Consider the following 18929-nt stretch of genomic DNA (forward strand, 5'->3'; position numbering starts at 1 on the left):
AAAAAAGAGGAAGAGCCTCTACAAAATGGATTGACACAGTGGCTACAACAATGGGCTCAAGCATAGCAATGATCACGGGGATGGCACAGGACCAGGCAGGGTTTTGTTCTGTTGTACATAGGGTCGCTATGAGTTGGAACTGACTTGACTGCACCTAACGATAACAACAATCTTTAACTTATTGCTTTCTCCCTTTAAGGGGTATCCTACCTCGTTATAGACAGTAGAAGAAGCTTACAATCATAAACTTTCATTTCTCATTTCCTGACTTTAGAGCTATTGTTATACATACGAGGTTTACCTATGTTATAAACATGTTGTTACATTACTATTATATCATATGAAAAATCAGTTGCCTTTTAACAAGCTTTAAATAATAATAATAAAACTACTGATTTAATTTCCATTTATGGTACCTTTAGTTGGATTGTGTATAATAATAGCTTTGCTCTAGTTTTTCTATAACTGAAGGACTCCATTTAGGCCTTTAACATTGATTTTACTGCAGATCTGCTGGTGATCAATTATTTCATCTTTTATATGTCTGAAAAAGTCTTTATTTCACCTGTGTTTTGAAAGGAATTCTCCCTGGATATTATGATGACAGTTCTTTTCTTTTTGTTTTTTAATACTTTAAAGATGTTTCCCCACTGTCTCCTTATTTGTGTGGTTTTCAACAAGAAATTTGTGGCCATTTTTATCTTTGTTCCTCAATATGTGGCATGTCTTTTATTATTTGTCTGCTTTTAAGAGTTTCTCGTTATGAGCAGATTTTAGTAATTTGATTATGATATGTCCTGGTATAGGACCCATCCATCCTCAAATGGTTGTTATATTCTGAGATTTGTTGAGTTTCTTGGATTGTTGATTTATATGACATTTATCAAATTTGAGAAATTGTTGTTGTTGTTAGGTGCTGTCGAGTTGGTTCCAACTCATAGCGACCCTATGCACAACGAAATGAAACACTGCCTGGTCCTGAGCCATCCTTACAATCGTTGTTATGCTTGAGCTCATTGTTGCAGCCACTGTGTCAATCCACCTTGTGGAGGGTCCTCCTCTTTTCCGCTGACCCTGTACTCTGCCAAGCATGATGTCCTTCTCCAGGGACTATTCCCCCCTGACAACATGTCCAAAGTATGTAAGACGCAGTCTCGCCATCCTTGCCTCTAAGGAGCATTCTGGTTGTACTTCTTCCAAGACAGATTTGTTCATTCTTTTGGCAGTCCATGGTATATTCAATATTCTTTGCCAAATTTGAGAAAAAAAAAAAAAAAGTTGCAGAAATAATGGCTGATAATTATTTCTTTGACAACTTTTTTTTTTTTTTTTTCTGAGCCTGAACCCATTCCAGGGAGTTTAATTTCATGTACATTGGTCAAATTTGAGTTGCCCCACAGCTCACTAGTGATCTGTTCTTTTTTTAAAGTATTTTTCTGCATTGCATTTTACATAATTTTATATGCCTTCAAATTTACAAATCTTTCTTCTGCAAGATCTAGTCTTAAATTTATCCTATCTACCAATTTTTTTAATCTTATGCATTGTAGTTTTCATCTCTCAAATTTTAATCTGTGTTGTTTATGACTTACATGTCTGTACATAACTTTTCAAACATACAGTATGCAATTTACAAAGTTTTAAAATCTCCTGTCTGTTAATTCTGAATCAGTGTAAGTTCTGGTCTCTTTTGATTGATTTATTTTTCTCTTCATTATGGGTCTTATTCCCATACTTCTTTGTATGCCGGGTAGCGTATAACTGGATCCTGAGCATTGTACAATTTATGAAATTTTGTTGTATATTCTTGTATTCCTATAAGTATTGTTGGAGTTTGTTCTGAGCACAGTTATATTACTTGAAAGCAATTTTATCCTCTCATGCCTGGATTTAATTTTTTTGTTTGTTTGTTGTTTGGACTGGAACACTGTTCGGTCTATGACTAATCACTCCCCTCTACTGAGTTGAGGCCTTCCTGTGTACTCCACCCAATGTTCATTGATCACGAGTTTGTCCAGTCCGGTTGTTGGAAGCTGAAACAATTCTGGGACCGGAATGAATCTCAAATGCTATTACCTCTAATAATTTCTGTTGGCTCTTCTCCCTGTCTTGGGTAGTTTCCTCACTCACATGGATTAAGCAGCACTCAGTCGAATACTCTTAGGGAACGTTCTAGAGATCTCCAAAGTATCATCTCTGTGATGCTCTCTTTTCCCTGGTACTTTGCTCTGCAAAAATCTGCATGTCTTGAACTCCATGGATTTTCAGTTATATACCCTTAACTCAGGAAACCCTCTGGGCTCTGCTGTAGATTCATCTCCCTGCATTCTATCCTGAAAACTCTCTCAAGACAGTAGGCTAGGGAAATCATAGGGCTTATCAGGTTTTTTTTCCCATATCTCAAAAATCATTGTCCTCACTACCTGATGTCCAGTGTCTTGAAACACACTATATCCTATAGTTTCTCCATTTTTTTTTGTTTCAGCTGGGAGGGTAAATCTGGTTCCTGTTTCTGCATATTGGTTTGAAGTGGAACTCACTAGAATAACTCTACTTTTATAACCATAATCTTGGCTTTCTATTTGACTATTGAACTAAATTAGAAAATGCCAAAAGTAGCAAATAAATGAGTGTATCTCCTAACATATAATCTACTATGGTTGGGACTTGCAAAACTCCTAAAAGTAATAAAAAATTTCAAACATGCATTTTCCTCCTTAAATGATCAATATAGTTGAGGAGACCTTTTGCTGTATTTTTAAAGAATCAAACTTATTGTTATGCTTGTCCTAATATACTGACATCATGTCCCTTATTTTTCATTAATATTTCATCAAATATCACTTTTAGTTATAACATTTCATTCAGTACCCATTGATTGATGTTTCTTCCCAATAGTTTACTTTGCATGAAAAAATAAAATTTATCTCCCACCAACTCCTATATTTTCCTCTGTTCCAAATATGAACATACATTGTAAATATATATGAAATATATGTGTTTTCATAGCTACTCGTTTTATATTGAGCTGTCACTTGATTAAAAACAAGGAATTACTCTAGAGAATCAAATTATATGCAAACCAAGCATTTCCTGCCGTAATATTTAGTGTTTGAATTGTTTGGTTTGTGACCCATTTAATTAACATCTTTAATTTAAAAAATAAATTAAAGGTAAATGGAGGGTCTTAGCTGCTAAATTTCCAGCAAGCGTTTCCTTTCCCATCTAAGTCATTGGGAGTCTGTTCTGCTTCATTGCACTGCCGGCTGTGGTGGAAATTTTAATGGTGCTGTCTTATGCAAAGACTGTGCTCTACAAGTAAAACAAATACAAATGGGAAAATGTACAATCTGTACCTTTGAAAGGTTGCATGCAAAGGAACCAAAGACTTGGGTTACAATAACATCTGAAACAAGCTGGGCAATGGGAACGTTGCGGGACTCGTTTGGGAGGAGAGCCAGTTGACTAAGCACTGGAATGATTTAAGGCACCATCAATTATTTCCTGCCTGTCATTTAAGCAGGCTATCTATATGCATGGTAGGACCAAGAGTGCAAAGAGGAGGTAGACAGTGTGATTTATGGGGGAGAGCAAACACCTGTGGGTTAAGCAGCTCAGAAATTAGCCACAAGTAGCATATTAGTGCGGCTAATCAGGCACGGTTCAGTATTCCGTTTTCTTGATTTGCCCATAAATAAGCCTCTATGTGGCCACCCTGAGGCCTTGTGGTGATTAACTGCCCTGACCTACAGTAAAATACACAGATGGAGCAGCACAATGGGGTTTGCAGGTGGACACTGTAATCATATGACTTTCAGCTTGTACATTGGTAGGCAGAAGGGCTGCCAGTTCTGAGAATTGTGTTAAGGAGGCTTATCAGAATGCTTAACAATCAATTTACTTTTCATTCCCCTACTCCTGTTATTATGTTGAGCACTTGTAGACTCAACTACCCTGTGACCAGTCACTGACCATAAAACATGTCTCCCTTTTTAGCTATTGCAGAAACTGAATTTTTGTCTGTGTGTATATGTGTGTGTTAATAATATAATGATGATTTAATTTCTATGTATTGTATTTTTTGTATTTGTTTCTATGTGTGGGAACCTTTTTAACTGACTAATGTGTGTTGGTGTTTATCTGGTTGTATGTATCCAGTTTTTTTTTTTTTTTTGTATCCAGTGGTGTGTGCATATTTGGTTGTGTGTTTTCTAGTTGCGTATTGGTATGTATCTACTTGTGTGTTGGTGTATACCTGATTGCGTGCTGTGTGTATCTGGTTGTGTATTGGTTTGTATCTGGTTGTGTGTTGGTATCTAGTTGTATGTTGGTGTGTATCTAGTTATGTGTTGGTGTATCACTGATTCTGTGGTGGTGTGTACCTTTTTGTGTGTTGGTGTGTATCTGGTTGTGCATTGGTGTATGTCTGGTTGTGTTGATATGTATCTAGTTGTGTATTGATGCGTATCCGGTTCTGTGCTCATATACCTGGTCATGTGTTGATATATAACCGGCTGTGTGCCGGTGTATTTCACCTCATATTGCCTTCCAATGTTAGTGACAAGGCTAGACTAATTTAGTGCTTGAAATGAAAGGCAGTGTAAGTGGACAATAGAGGCACCTAGGAGATGACCCATGGCAGCCAGTCTGTTAAAAACACCTATGCAGTTGGTCACTAGATAATGTCTTCAATGTTAAACCTTTTTTTAATCTTAGGTAACGAAGAAGAGGATTAATAAAAATAAACTGCCAGGAGCCTGAGTCAAATCATCTCTGGGCTTTAGTGAAGGGTTTGAGCTTAATTATGAGGACAAGACAATTTACCTAGAAGACTTTGGCCAATAAAATTTTACAAGTATATAGAGATACATCAAAGCATCTGGCAACCCACAAGAGAAGCCGATTTTCTCCCATATTATTTATGAGTTTTTTTTTTTTTTTTTGGTGTGGCTTACGCTGTCTGTATAATTCTTAAAATAACTTCAGTCCATGTAAAAATCTTCTGGTTATTTTGGGAAGATCAATGCTCTGACTTTTTGCCAGGCCTTCTCTGTGTTGACTCCATATTATTGCAAACTTTGGGAAGAAAAGTAATAAAATCAGCGAGCTGTTGAAGATGCTAATTCTTAGAGGTGTGGGGAGTTTAGTCAGCAGTAGAGAGAGGCATAAAGTGTAGTGAGGACTTGCAATTAAAATGTGGAAATGAAGAGAAAGTAAGAATTCAGAGCACTGTTATGAAATAAATGATACACAGGATTTGGTAAACAGATGCTATTTTAAGTGCCAAAGGGAAAAGAAGTCAGAGGCACCTGGAGATGACAAGCCTGGGGACACGAAAGAGAGAGATGCTACTTATGGAAATGGAGAAGTTAAGGAGTTGTTGCTGAAAGATAGTAAACTACTTTAAGTGTGTTTCAATTTGTAAGTTAATAAATTCAAGAGAAACCCAGCTGAGATCTAAATGCTAAGTCTACTCAGCGTGGAAGTTACATTTTAAACCAAACAGGGCTATGTCGATGATATTCCTTAAGGCAAGTTCAGTGTCACATGAATTGCAAATGCTAAACTGCTAATAGCTTTCCCAGGAGTTTGCTTCCTGTTAGGAACCCTTCAATGACTCTCTCCATTTATGGATGGAAAAACATCACAGTTGCAAGTATAACTGCCAATCTCGGAATGTTTCCACATTACTGCCAATACACACACCTTCGGCTATTTATCTTATTCTTCTTGGGAATAAACAGTCAACTTTTACCCTTAGCAGCCCTTCTTGGAGCTGAGAGGAAAGGGTTTTCGCATTAGTCCCAGTGCTGTCAAGGTGCTCTTGCAAATGCTGTAGCCAGGGAAAACATGGACCAGTCCTCTGGCTCCTCTCACAGGGTGGCATCCATTTATGCCAGCTGAAGGGCCCAAAAACCAATGTTCACTTGATAGAGCATGTGATAGAGGTGTCCCACAAGTGTTCATCTCCCTGAAATAATTGCTAGTGTTCCATAATTAGCATTATTTTCCAGATTTCATTACTGTGGCAGGGAATAATGGGCCCACCATTTCTAAATGCCTAAGCATCTAAATGAGGACAGTGGTAATTCAGTGGTAGAATTCTCATCTTCCTTGCTGGATACCTAGATTTGATTCCTGGCCAATTCATTTCAGGCACAGCCACCTTCCATCTGTCAATGGTTCCTTACATGTTGCTATGATATTGAATAGGTTTAAGCAGAGCTTTCTAAGACAGACTAGGAAGAAAGGCCTGGTGACCCATTTCTGAAAATCAGCCAGTGAAAACCATATGAATGACAGTAGTCTGATCCCATTGTTCATGAGTTCACCATGACTCAGCGGCTGACTTGATGGCAGCTAAAGAAAAAAAAAAAGCATCCAAATGGGATCATACCACTGATTGTTGTCCGTGGACCATGATCGGCAGGGATGTGTCTTCCTCATTATAATTAAGAATATGTGTATCTTATCTGTACTTCATTTTTTGTACTCCCAACTCCCAATCCTTTAGGCTGGAACCAAAAGACTCCAACATGTTAGAGTTTCCACCTAGGTATAACAGGCATTTCTGAGTCAATACTTGGAAGAGAGCTGCCTAAGTGCACCATCAGATCCATGTTAGATCAGGGTGTCTCAGGGTTGTTTGTTACTGAAACATACTGAAGCATAGGCTATTCTGACTGATACAACCACTTTCTAACTGTGGAACACTGGACAATATCTCTATCTGAAAAGTGGGTACAATAACAGCACCAGGGGTTACACAAATGACTACATGGAAAACATTATAAAAAAGCATAGTTGCTACCCAAGAAATGTTAGCTGTTATCTTTATTACCTGCTGACCGCAGTTTTTCCGTGGTGTTACCAAGAACAGCTTAGATAAGAAAGCCTTTGTCATTTCTCTAGTGGACAAAGTAAGTGTTCTCCCACCATAACTTCTTGAAGTGGAAAACATCACACATAAGCTGCCTTAGGTTTTTCTGTTCCCATCTCACGATTATTATTCTGGGGGGATCAGTTAACATCAGCCTATTTTAATCATCTTAAATTTTATTTTCTTTCACGGGAGGTGGGTATTGCTTTCGCATCAAAACCATTAAAATATTACTCTGCCTGGAAGACTAACTCCAAAATACATTTCGGGGGGAAAAAAAGCTTCAGGTTTGTTGTAAACTTAAAGTATCTGAGAGATCTGCTTTAGCTTACTCTGGTTTCAATTAATTCCTAATTGCTTTCGTGCTGTCTTTATATAATAGGAGACATTTTAGGAGTGAGGGATAATAATCTGTAGCAGAGTTTCTTTCACAGAGTTGAAACAAGGTTTTATTTATTATGAACACCACAGTAATGAGAGTGATTATTAGCGACTCCTTACATCTATGTTTATTCACAACTGAGAAGATCCGAGTTAATAAACTACCACATATTTAAATAAAAGAAAGAGTAAGGAGAGCTCATTTTTCTTTTCCCGTGGACAGTAGACATTTAAAATATTTAGCATGACATTATGATTTCACATAACTGAGAAAACCCTGTCTGGTAAAAGCTGACTATTTTCTGACTTTGAAGGGAATTATGCACATTAGCCTACAACGGTTTCATAAAATGTTAGTAATACCTTCAGATCATAGGACAACTACTAGCTCTAAAGACATTGAGGAGTTCGCCAATGCCAATGCCAGCTCCAGGCTTCCCTGCAGCCCAAATCACTCCTCAAGAACAAATGCTTAAAAAAAATAGGTAGTATAGAGCCAAAATAACCCTTCTGTTTAGAATGTATCTACGTAAGTCGGAATTCACTCAGTGGCAGTGGGTTTTTGTTGTTGTTGTTTGCTCTACATTAGAATAAATTGAAGTCAAATCCCACCTTTGCATTCAGGTAGAAAGAAAGAGGTCATTCCTGGTACTTCTCTTATAACTGCAACAAATGTGCTGTTCTCTGTCAGAGGTAGTAAAAGCTGCTTTGAGCATTTAGCTCTAAAGTAAAGCTACTTCTTTGCCTTTACTGGTATTTTTAGATTCATGTCATAGTAACTACCATACTTCACATGCCTTCTCCATATGGGAATGTCTTGGTCACTAATAAATATTTTTCACACATCATTTTTCATCTATGTTGTCTCTTAAAAATATCTAACATGCTATTTATTTTCTCTTCTTCTTTGAGTGTTCTTCATTATATATTCATCAGTTATACAATATTTTATTTACATTATTGAAGTAATAAACAGTAAATTTTGAAGTCCAAAACACTTTTTAATCTCTACTACCATCATTTTTAGAATCCTGCATCATCATATGATAATTTTTCCTAAAAATGTTTATCAGCAAAGATGAAGCTTATGAATGTAAAATACAGTTTTTTGATAATAAAGAAGCATAAAAGCCATTCTCAGAAACAGGATTCTCATATATTTTATCTTGTTTAAGTCTTTTGTTTGCTAATACAACACAACTTACCCTCCCAGCCTTTCCTTCATATAATCTTTTTAGGATGTTCCAGGGCAGTAATAGTTCCCCTGGTTGGCACAAACTGTTAAGGAGCTACTAGCCAAAGACTGGCGGTCAAACTCACTTTCTGTAGGCATCTGAGAAGACAGGCCTGGCGATCTCCTTCTAAAAGATCACAGCCCTGACAACCCTATGGAGCCATTCTACTCGGCATACCTGGGGTAGCCAGAAGTTCGAATCAACTCGACAACTAACAACGGGGTAAGAATTGTGTCTTTTTTTGCCATTTTATCTCTAGTGCCAAAAAAAGCAACTGGCCACTAACTGAAAGATCAGCGGTTCAAAACCACCATCACCTCCTCTGGAGACAGTCTGCTTCTGTAGAGATTTACAACGTAGGAAACCCTATGGGGTCTCTATGAGTTGGAATCGAGTCAGTTGGCTTTATCCCTAGTGCCAAACATAGTACTTTAGGGAAAGTAGGAGTAGACTCAACATTTGTTGTGAGAATGAGAAATAAATAAATGGAAGAACATGTATGCACTGAGGCATCAGAAAGTAGATAAGTGCCATGGTAACTAGAAAAGTGATGAATCAAAGGACTGCATTCACAATCCTTCCTTTGACCATCAAACAGCTGGGAGACTATAAACTATCCACTTGACCTCATTCAAAGCTGTGGATATCATGAAACAAAGAGATATTATTATGGAAATCCTGTGGCTTAAAAACATGAAGGCTTATAGAGACCATCTGCCTTGCTTAAGATTACAGGGTGTCAACCAGAAGAAGTGGGTCCAGAAACCAACTCTTCACACCCTGGTCTAGAGCAACCAGTACTGTAAGGTTAAAGTAGAATTGAAAGCACTGGGTTTCCAGCTAGACAGGCATAAATTCAAGTTCCAGCTCACTGATTCTGGGAACACAGGGAAGTCTGTTTCCTAAGTCCCAATAGCTCATCTGGTAACCATATCAACCTTGTAAGGCTTCTTTGATAACTAAGCTCAGAAGATAAGTAGCAGAGCATGTGGCAAATGTAGTTGCTCAAAAATGGACTTGTAGAAATTGTTGAATTGGTGAATGTTCTCTTGTGTATATTGTCAACAAAAACAATAAATTATTTTTAAAAACACAGAATTTTAATGATCTAAAAGAAAAAAAAAAAAAGATTTCCTCCCCCTGCCTTTCTCTTCTTCCTTGTAATAAATCTATCTGCTAGTCTGGGATGGTAATTTGGGGGTGGATTCTTGGTCTTAAAACTATTCTGAGTTTTACTCTACAATTTGACAGAAGATAATACAAGAATACAAGATAATTTATGGTGCAATTTGTTTCTTGAAAGTGTTATTTTTTCATTGGTTGGTGTCCTCTAAGATGGTTTTCAATGATCCTCCCCTCCCGTTATTCATCCTCTTGCACAGTTTCCTCCCTTTAAATGTGGGATAATCTTATTGATTCACTTCTAATGAATAGCTATGACAGAAGTAATGAGATGTCATTTCCAAGGCTAGTACACAAAAGACGGTGGCTTCCATCTAGAGAAATTTTGGTGATTCTGTGTCTTGGCTCGCCCATTACCATGTCATGAGGACACTCACATTATGAAGAGGCTCAAAAATGGATTATCTTGCCCAAGTACGGTCTTGTGGTGAATGTAACCCTGAACAATAACTTGAATATGACTTCATGTTGTGAGACCATGAGTGGAGGACTCAGCTAAAATGCTCCCAAGTCTTCTAACACACAGAAATGATATGGAAATATTTGTTGTTTCAGACCTGAAAGTTTTGGGATCATTTGTTACACGGCAATGGACAACTAATATAACACTTGTACAGCAAGTTGGACATCACGCTTGGTAAAACAGAAGAAGATCAGTGAAAAAAACGGAAGCCCCTCAATGAGGTGGGTTGACAGTGCCTGCGACAATGGGCTCAAACATAACAATGATTGTGAAGATGGTTCAGGACCAGGCAGTATTTCGTTCTATTGTACATAGGGTCACTATGAGTCAGAACTGACTTGATAGCACCTCAGATTAACCTAACAACAACAACAGCAAGTTGAAGCCCTGGTAACACAGTAGTTAAGAGCTCAGCTGCTAACCAAAATGTCGGCAGTTCAAATCCACCAGCTGCTCCCTGAAAACTCTATGGATCAGTTCTACTCTGTCCTATAGGGTTGCCATGAGTCAGAATTGACTCAAGGGCAATGGATTTTGATTTTTTTGTTTTGTTTTAGAGCCAATTATAAACCTGTAGAGTGGATGACATTTATTCCTCTATAGTTTGTTCTTAACCATTTATTTCGCTTTAGAATTAGAGTCAAATTTCAATACATACCATGCTGAAATGCTGAGATGTCTACATTAAAAACTAGAATACAGTGTTAGTAGAACAATAATGAAAACTTAAAAAGAACATTTTACTCCATGAATTTAGCTTGATAAAATTGACAACATATATCTTGGTTTATGCTACTTTGATGACTAAGGTGTGCCTGATCCAAGCCATGGTGCATGTGAAAGGTGTATAATGAAAATGGAATACAGAAGAAGAATTGAAGTTTTTTAATTGTGGTTTTGGTGAAGAATATTAAATATATTGTGGACTGCCAAAGTAAAACCAAATCAGCCTTAGAAGAAAAACTACCAGAATGTTCCTTAGAAGTGAGGATGATAAGGCTTTGACTCGATTGCTTTGGACATGTCATCAGAAAAGAGCAATCTCTAGAAAAGGACACCATGTTTGGTAAAGCAGAGAGTCTAGGAAAACCTGCATTAGATGGATTGACACAATAGACACAGCAACGGACTCAGACATACTAACAATTAGGAAGATGGCACAGGACTCAGCAAAGTTTTGTTCCGTTATACATAAGGTTGCCATGAGTCAGAGCCAATGTGATGACAACTAACAACAACAACAACAACTTCTTGGCTTATATAATGGCAGTTAGGTTAATAAAAAAAAAAATACATCAGGGCATTTTAAAGTAATATCATTGCATTTGATCATATCATCATTTATTAATTATTTGACAGGCACTTGCTGAACACACCACTGGGTGTTCAGCACTACAGACATAAAGATTATTAAGACCCAGAATCTGTCCTCAAAGAGATCAGAGTTTGCTCTTTACTTTTCTATTATTAACCTGTTCTAACAGATCATGAAGTCCCTCTAAAGAGCTTGATGGGAGATTTAAGTTAAGGGTTGGAATCTCCAATTTTGAAACTATCTATCTAGATTAACCAATGGGGATAGCACAGTGACAAACATCTTACTTAAAAGAATTCTTATCTTTTATCAATAGGGATATTTATATATCAAATACAGGCAACTCAAAATGGCTACATGAAATCAAGGGAGAGTTGAAAAAATAAAAATTATTGTGAGACTCCTGCACCACTGATGATCCTTGGAACAGCCCTTGAGATGTCAAAGATGATAATACAGTAACAACATTTGGGAAGTATTTCTAGTCTTACACTTAGCCTTTTGGCAGGAATTTATTAAGACAGAATAAGCCTGTGACTTTTCAATTCCGAGTACAATTTGTTTCTCTAATACATCTGCAGGAGTAATGTGAGATGGAATTTTTCCTTTCCCAGCCCCACCAGTTGTGGATGATGATATGCTATAATAGGTTCTCACAGGCCATATCTCAGCAATATAAAGCACAACACATGTACATCTGTGGCCCAGTGTCAGTGCCTTAAATGTACATCAAAAATGCATTAAATCTTCTGATTGCTATTCTGTTTGTACAACTTGTTGGTTCAGATTTTCTCCTGTAATGTACTCTGCTGATTACCTTGAATTATTGCTATATCCTTGCTAGAACAAGCACAACTGTTCAGAAATACAGTCATACAGTCGTGACTTGAGCCTCTTGGTATTAAGAAAAACAACAACAATATTTCTTGGGAGTTAACACAGGTAGCCATGTGCTTACTTAAAGTCACATCTCAAAAACATTTGTACTTCCAGGTAATCTTCCCATCAGCACAATGTTCCAGAATGCCCTCAAGGTTCTCCGTATTTGATGCACTGCAGGTGGATGGACATATTTGCAAATATCCTTCCTGGAAGGAAGGAAAAAGGAAAAATGGTTTTGGGGTTGATCTGTGCTCCAAGCAGGAAGAATGCCCTTTTCTCTCCTCTTGCATGACGTGAAGGGTGTGTGAACACATTTCAGCATATATAGCTTTGAGAATAAAACACGGAAATGTTTTAGAAAATAGCAGTGTCATGTTAGCAATGACTAACAGCTAATATTTCTGAACCATGCAGTTGAAATAATTATTTTCGTATTGAATATCTTTAGTGTCATCAGAAAATGTAAGTTGAGGCATATATTGCTACTGTTTGTGTATGCAATAAAATATTATCATAGCATTTTAGAATATTTTTATTATTTCAAAATGCTTTTCTATATCCAAGTTTCATTTCATGTATTTTTAAAACATATATGGACGTGCTTTCTAATAATTTGAGAGCCTATGTTTGGAATATACCACAAACTGACAGATGAATGGTGGCTTGTGTCTTGCTGTAATGCTAGATGCTATGCCACTGGTATTTCAAATAACAGTAGGGTCATCCATGGTGGACAGGTTTCAGTGGACTTTCCAGACTAAGACTGGGAAGAAGGACCTGGAGATCTACTTCTGAAAAATATGGCCAGTGAAACCCTTATGGAGAGCAGTGGAAAACCGTCTGGTATAGTGCAGGAAGATGAGTCCTCAGGTTGGAAGGCACTCAAAATATGATTGGGGAAGAGCTGCCCCCTCAAAGTAGAGTTGACTATAATGACGTGAATGAAGTAAAATTTTCAGGACACTCATTTGCTAATGTGGCATAACTGAAAATGAGAAGAAACAGCTGCAAGCATCCATTAATAATCACAACTTGGAATGTACAAAGCATCAATCAAGGAAAATTGGAAGTCGTCAAAAATGTACCAGAACACTTGAAGATCAACATCCTAGATATTAGTGAATTGAAATGGACTTGTGTTGGCCATTTTGAATTAGAAAATTATATGGTCTACTATGCTGGGAATGACAGATTGAAGAGGAATGGTGTCACGTTCATTTCAAGACCAATCCTGAAATACAAACAGCTAACTTAAAGTCACATCTCAAAAGCATTTGTACTTCCAGGTAATCTTTCCAACAGCAGAGTCTTCCAGAATGCTCTCAAGATTCTGGAATCTTGACAGAATATTATTGATAAGCCAACAAGGAAGACCAGTTAACAGGACTATTATTCAAATTTATGAACAAAACACTAAGGCCAAAGATGTAGAAACTGAAGATCTCTACCACCTTCTGCAGTCTGATATGGATCAAACATGAAATCAAGGTGACTGGAATGTGAAAGTTGGAAAGAAAGAAGAAGGATTGGTAGTTGGAAAATATGGCCTTGGTAATAGAGATGATGCCAGAGATCTCATGATAGAACTTTGCAAGACCAACAACTTCTTCAATGCAAATATCTTTTTTCAATGACATAAATGATCACTACATATGTGAACCTTCCCCGATGAAATACATGGGGATCAAATTGAGTATATCTGTGGAAAGAGGTGAAGAAAAAGTTCAATATCATTAGTCATAACAAGTCCAGGAGCCAACTACAGAAGAAACCATCAATTACTCATATGCAAGTTCAAGGTGAAGCTGAACAAAATTAGAACAAGGCCACTGAGCCAAAGTACAACCTTGAGTATATCCCACCTGAATTCTCAAGAATATATTTGATGCATTAAACACTAATGACTGAAGACCAGATGAGTTGTGGGATGACATCAAGGATATCATACATGAAGAAACTAAAAGATCATTGATAAGACAAGAAAGAAAGAAAAGATCAAAATGGATATCAGAAGAGACTCTGAAACTTGCTCTTGAATGTTGAGCAGCTAAAGGGAATGGAATAAATAATAAAGTAAAAGAGCTGAACAGAAGATTTCAAGGAGCTGCTTGAGAAAAAAAATGAAATGTGCACAGACCTGGCATTAGAAAACCAAAAGAAAAGAACTCGCTGAGCAAAAAAATCCCAGAAGTTGGACTATATGAAGAAGAACGGGGCATCAGGATAGGAGGAAGACTCATTAACAGCCTGCATTATGCAGATGACACAACCTTGCTTTCTGAAAGTGAAGAGGACTTGAAGCACTTGCTGATGAAGATCAAAGGCCACAGCCTTCAGTATGCTTTACACCTCAATATAAAGAAAACAAAAATCCTCACAACTGGACCAATAAACAACATCATGATAAAGGGAGAAAAGATTGAGGTTGTCAAGGATTTCATTTTACTTGGATCCACAATCAACACCCATTTAAGCAAAAGTCAAGAAAACAAAAGACACATTGCATTGGGTATATTGGGTGCAAAAGACCTCTTTAAAGTGTTGAAAAGCAAAGATGTCACCTTGAGGACTAAGGTGCGCCTGACCCAAGCCATGGTGTTTTCGATTGCATCATACACCTGCAAAAGCTGGACAATGAGTAAGGAAGACCGGAGAAGAATTGATGCCTTTGAATTATGGTGTTGGCAAAGAATATCGAATATACCATGGACTGCCAAAAGAATGAATAAATCTGTCTTGGAAGAAGTACAACTAGAATTCCCGTTAGAAGCAAGGATGGTGAGACTACATCTTACATGATTTGGACGTGCTGTCAGGAGGGATCAGTCCCTGGAGAAGGACATCATGCTTGGTAAAATAGAGGGTCAGCGAAAAAGAGGAAGACCTGCAACAAGATGGATTGACACAGTGGTTTTAACAATGGGCTCAAGCATAGCAACAATTGCGAGTATGGTGCAGGACTAAGCAGTATTTCCTTCTGTTGTGCATTGGGTCACTAAAAGTTGGAACCAGCTGGAAGGCACCTAACATGATGTTAATGAAATGGCTTAGTGACAGTTATATTTATGAGATCTACAAAATTAGATAAAGTCTTAAACCAATCTCTTTTGAGATATAAAAGAGAGAATGGAGCAGAGAGACGGGGGATCTCATACCACCAAGAAAGTAGTGCCATTAGCAGAGCGTGTCCTTTGGACCTGAGGTTCCTGTGCAGAGAATCTCCTAGGCCAAGGGAAGATTGATGACAGGGACCTTCCTCCAGAGCTGACAGAGAAAGCCTTCCCCTGGAACTGATGCCCTAAATTTGGACTTCTAGTCTATTAGACTGTGAGAAAATAAATTTCTCTTTGTTAAAGCCATCCACTTGTGATATTTCTGTTATAGCAGCACTAGATAACAAAGACACTAACTAATCATCGTTCAACATTGTTCAGAGATTTCCTTCCCAGACACAGGAATTGGGAGAAGGATGAGGGAGGAGGAAATGCAACTGAGAAAATAAGAATTAAAATGTCTTGTTTTCCAATTTCAGGACTGGACATGGAGACTGTAAGGGATGGAGCAACTTAGTCAAAGTTGACTGCTTCTACTTTAGAAAGTTACTACTAAAGGAAAAGTTAAGGAAAAAAAAAATGGTACAGGTGTTTTTCAAACCAACTTTCTTCTCTTGAACACAATTCTACCCCACTGGAGTCAAAAGGGATCCCTGGTAACACGGTGGTTAAGATCTCAGCTGCTAATCAAAAGTCAGAAATTTGAATCCACCAGCCTGCTTCTTGAAAACCCTTTGGGGCAGGTCTACTCTCTCCTATAGGGTTGCTATGAGTTGGAATTGACTCAATGGCAATGAATTTGGTTTAGTTTAGTTTAGTTTTGTTTTTTGTTTGGAGTCAATAGAGTTTTCAGTCTCTTGGAAAAGACAGTCTATTAAATACCTGAAGATATTTAGGATTAGATTTGGGTGGCTGGTGGACAATGGTAACCAAGATTAGGGAAAAGGGGAGGAGAGTCCTTCCTGGGTTGAAATCCACAGAGAAAGAGCCAGAGGTCAGAGAAGCTGGCCTTAGGCACTGGGGATAAGCCTTTCCTAGTACCCACAGGATGTATGAGTCATTCTGGCACTGGCTGGATGGAAAGGCCCTGGATGCCCTACAGAATTCTTCCTGTTGTAGCTCCCCTTCCACTGTAAAATTTCCCTGAGGGAAGTGAGATGGGTGGTTGGGAGGAAGAGAGGTGGAAGGGGACCAAGTTGATCAGAGGGAATAAAGTGATTTATCAGGAGGATTATATAAATTTTTGAGGCCGAAGAAGAGTTGGGACAGACTCAACTGTGGACCTGGAGGTCAGCTGGTGTCCCTGCTTTGGAAAGAAGCCCAAGCCCTTCAAAGTGCTGCAGAGATTTAGAGGCTCCCAAGGCCTATCAACCATGGTGAGTGTGTGACTTGGAATGAACCGACAAATCCTGAACCTCAGAGGTGGATTCCGGCCGCCCAGACCTCCCCTCTCTCCCGAGGAGCTTTCGCCCTGCCTGTTGCTGCTGCTGTGTGTCTTGGAGGCCACTCTGGAGCCCTGCAAGCTGGACAATGAACATTTCTACCGCACTTGTAAATTCTCAGAACCGCAGGCCAACCTGGCCAAGCGGCTACCAATGGATGGACGCCGTCAAGATGGAGGCCTGTTGTGGTGGCCACAATCTTGAGAAGTTTCTAGGAAGGGCCTATACTGACCCTCAGCTGTATGCTAATGTGGTAAAGGCTCTACCCTGGTGGCAGCTCACAGTGGGTGCTGCCCTGGTTCTTGCCCAGCTCCTATTGCCATCCTGTGTGCTCCCGGTTACTTAAGCCTCAGTGACCCTTGAGGACATGGAGGTAACCAGCACGTCCCTGCTGTTGCTTCTGGAAACCACTGGGCCTGCGCTCTTCATCCTCCCCTTCCAAGACAAAACGTGTTGTGGGCCACAGAGGGTGCCTGGCTGACCGAGCTGCAGCAGTGGCTCAAGCGAAAACTCAAGGTACTGAGCATTGTGCAAGCATACACTCACTTGCCTTTTCCTGCAAGCAGCTCCGCATCTTCTGGACCCACTCCAACCTAGACTTGCCTGACAACCCTGGGCTGGGCAAGGCCCTGCTGGCTGCCGCCTTCTGTCCGCTCAAGGGTCTGGCTTTCCAGGACCTGAGGCTGTGCAAGGTGGGAATGGAGACCCCTACCAGTATGTGCATGGTGCTGGCAGAGGACTGTGCAGCCCCACCGCCCAGACCTTAGCCAGAACACCTGCACACTGCTGCAAACCCTGGTGCACCTGGGTATTTCTGGTCTAGCATATAGAGCTCCCTCCACTTGTTTGGCTGGGCTGGAGCAAGTGCCTAAGGGACTGCCGGCCAAGCTCAGTGTGCTAGATCTCAGCTGCAACCAGCTGAACAGGGCACCATACCAAGATGCTGCACCAGGTAGAAAATGTGACACTAGATGGGAACTGCTTCCTAGACCCTGGAATCACCAAGCCCCATGAGGGCCCAAAGAACTCAGGAGCACCTGGAGTCTGTGCATACTCAGCCCTGGTACTGCTCCCAGGTCCCAAGGCTTCACCCAACGCACAGAGGAAAAAGATGTTGAATGGGCTCATGTTGCCCTGGCTCCTCCGCGGAAGCCGTTTCAGTAGGTCTCTTCGAAACAAGCTTCTGCCCCACTTTTATTAAGATCTTAAACAGCAAATTGGTGTTGTTTATTCAGTAGATCTTTACTGGGTGTGTGGTATGGGCTAGGCATGGAGTCCTAGATTTCCTTCATTCTAACTTAGATTTCTTTCATTCTAACTCCCTAGTTACTGAACAGTCAGAAAATTAAATGATGTATTGCATTGGGCAGATCTGCTGTAAAAGACCTCTTAAGTGTTAAAAAGCATGGATGTCATTTTTGAGGACTAAGGGGCACCTAAACCAAGCCATGGTATTTTTCAGTCACCTCATATGCATGCAAACAGTGGACAATGAATAAGGAAGACTGAAGAAGAACTGACACCCTTGAATTAATTGTGGTGTTGGCAAAGAATATTAAATATACCATGGACTGCCAGAAGAATAAACAAATTTGTCCTGGAAGAAGTACAGCCAGCATGTTCCTTTGAAGCAAGGATGGCGAGACTTTGTCTCACTTACTTTGGACATGTTATCAGAACACGGAGAAGGACATCATGCTTGGTAAGGTGGAGGGTCAGTGAAAAAACGGAAGTTCCTCGATGAGATGGATTGACACAGTGACTGCAACAATGACTCTAACATAGCAACAATTGTCAGGACGGTGCAGAATCAGGCAATGTTTCGCTCTGTTGTACATACAGGGTCACTGTGAGTCAAAACCGACTTGATGGCACCTAACAACAACAGTTACTCTAACCCCGTTCCCCAAGGAAAGGACTGACTCTAGGGGCAGGTGGACCAGGAGTAAGTTCACCTGGAGAGGGCTGTGTGCGGGAAACAATGCTTCATGAGTTTCTGTACAGTCAGGGCTTTCTGAGCAGAATACTGGCAGCTGGACTAATAGATGTTGGAATGGCAAGCATTCCTGGAAGGTACAGAATGTTGTCTCTCCGGT

At 39.4% G+C, this 18929-nt stretch overlaps 1 pseudogene; it reads left to right on the forward strand.

The window, feature by feature from the left end:
* Nucleotides 1–16785: 16785 nt before the first annotated feature.
* On the forward strand, nucleotides 16786–17600 carry LOC126061928 (monocyte differentiation antigen CD14-like; annotated as a pseudogene).
* The last annotated feature ends 1329 nt before the right edge of the window (nucleotides 17601–18929 follow it).

Source organism: Elephas maximus, chromosome 2, assembly GCF_024166365.1.
Source record: "Elephas maximus indicus isolate mEleMax1 chromosome 2, mEleMax1 primary haplotype, whole genome shotgun sequence".
In the NCBI taxonomy this organism is placed as follows: domain Eukaryota; kingdom Metazoa; phylum Chordata; class Mammalia; order Proboscidea; family Elephantidae; genus Elephas; species Elephas maximus.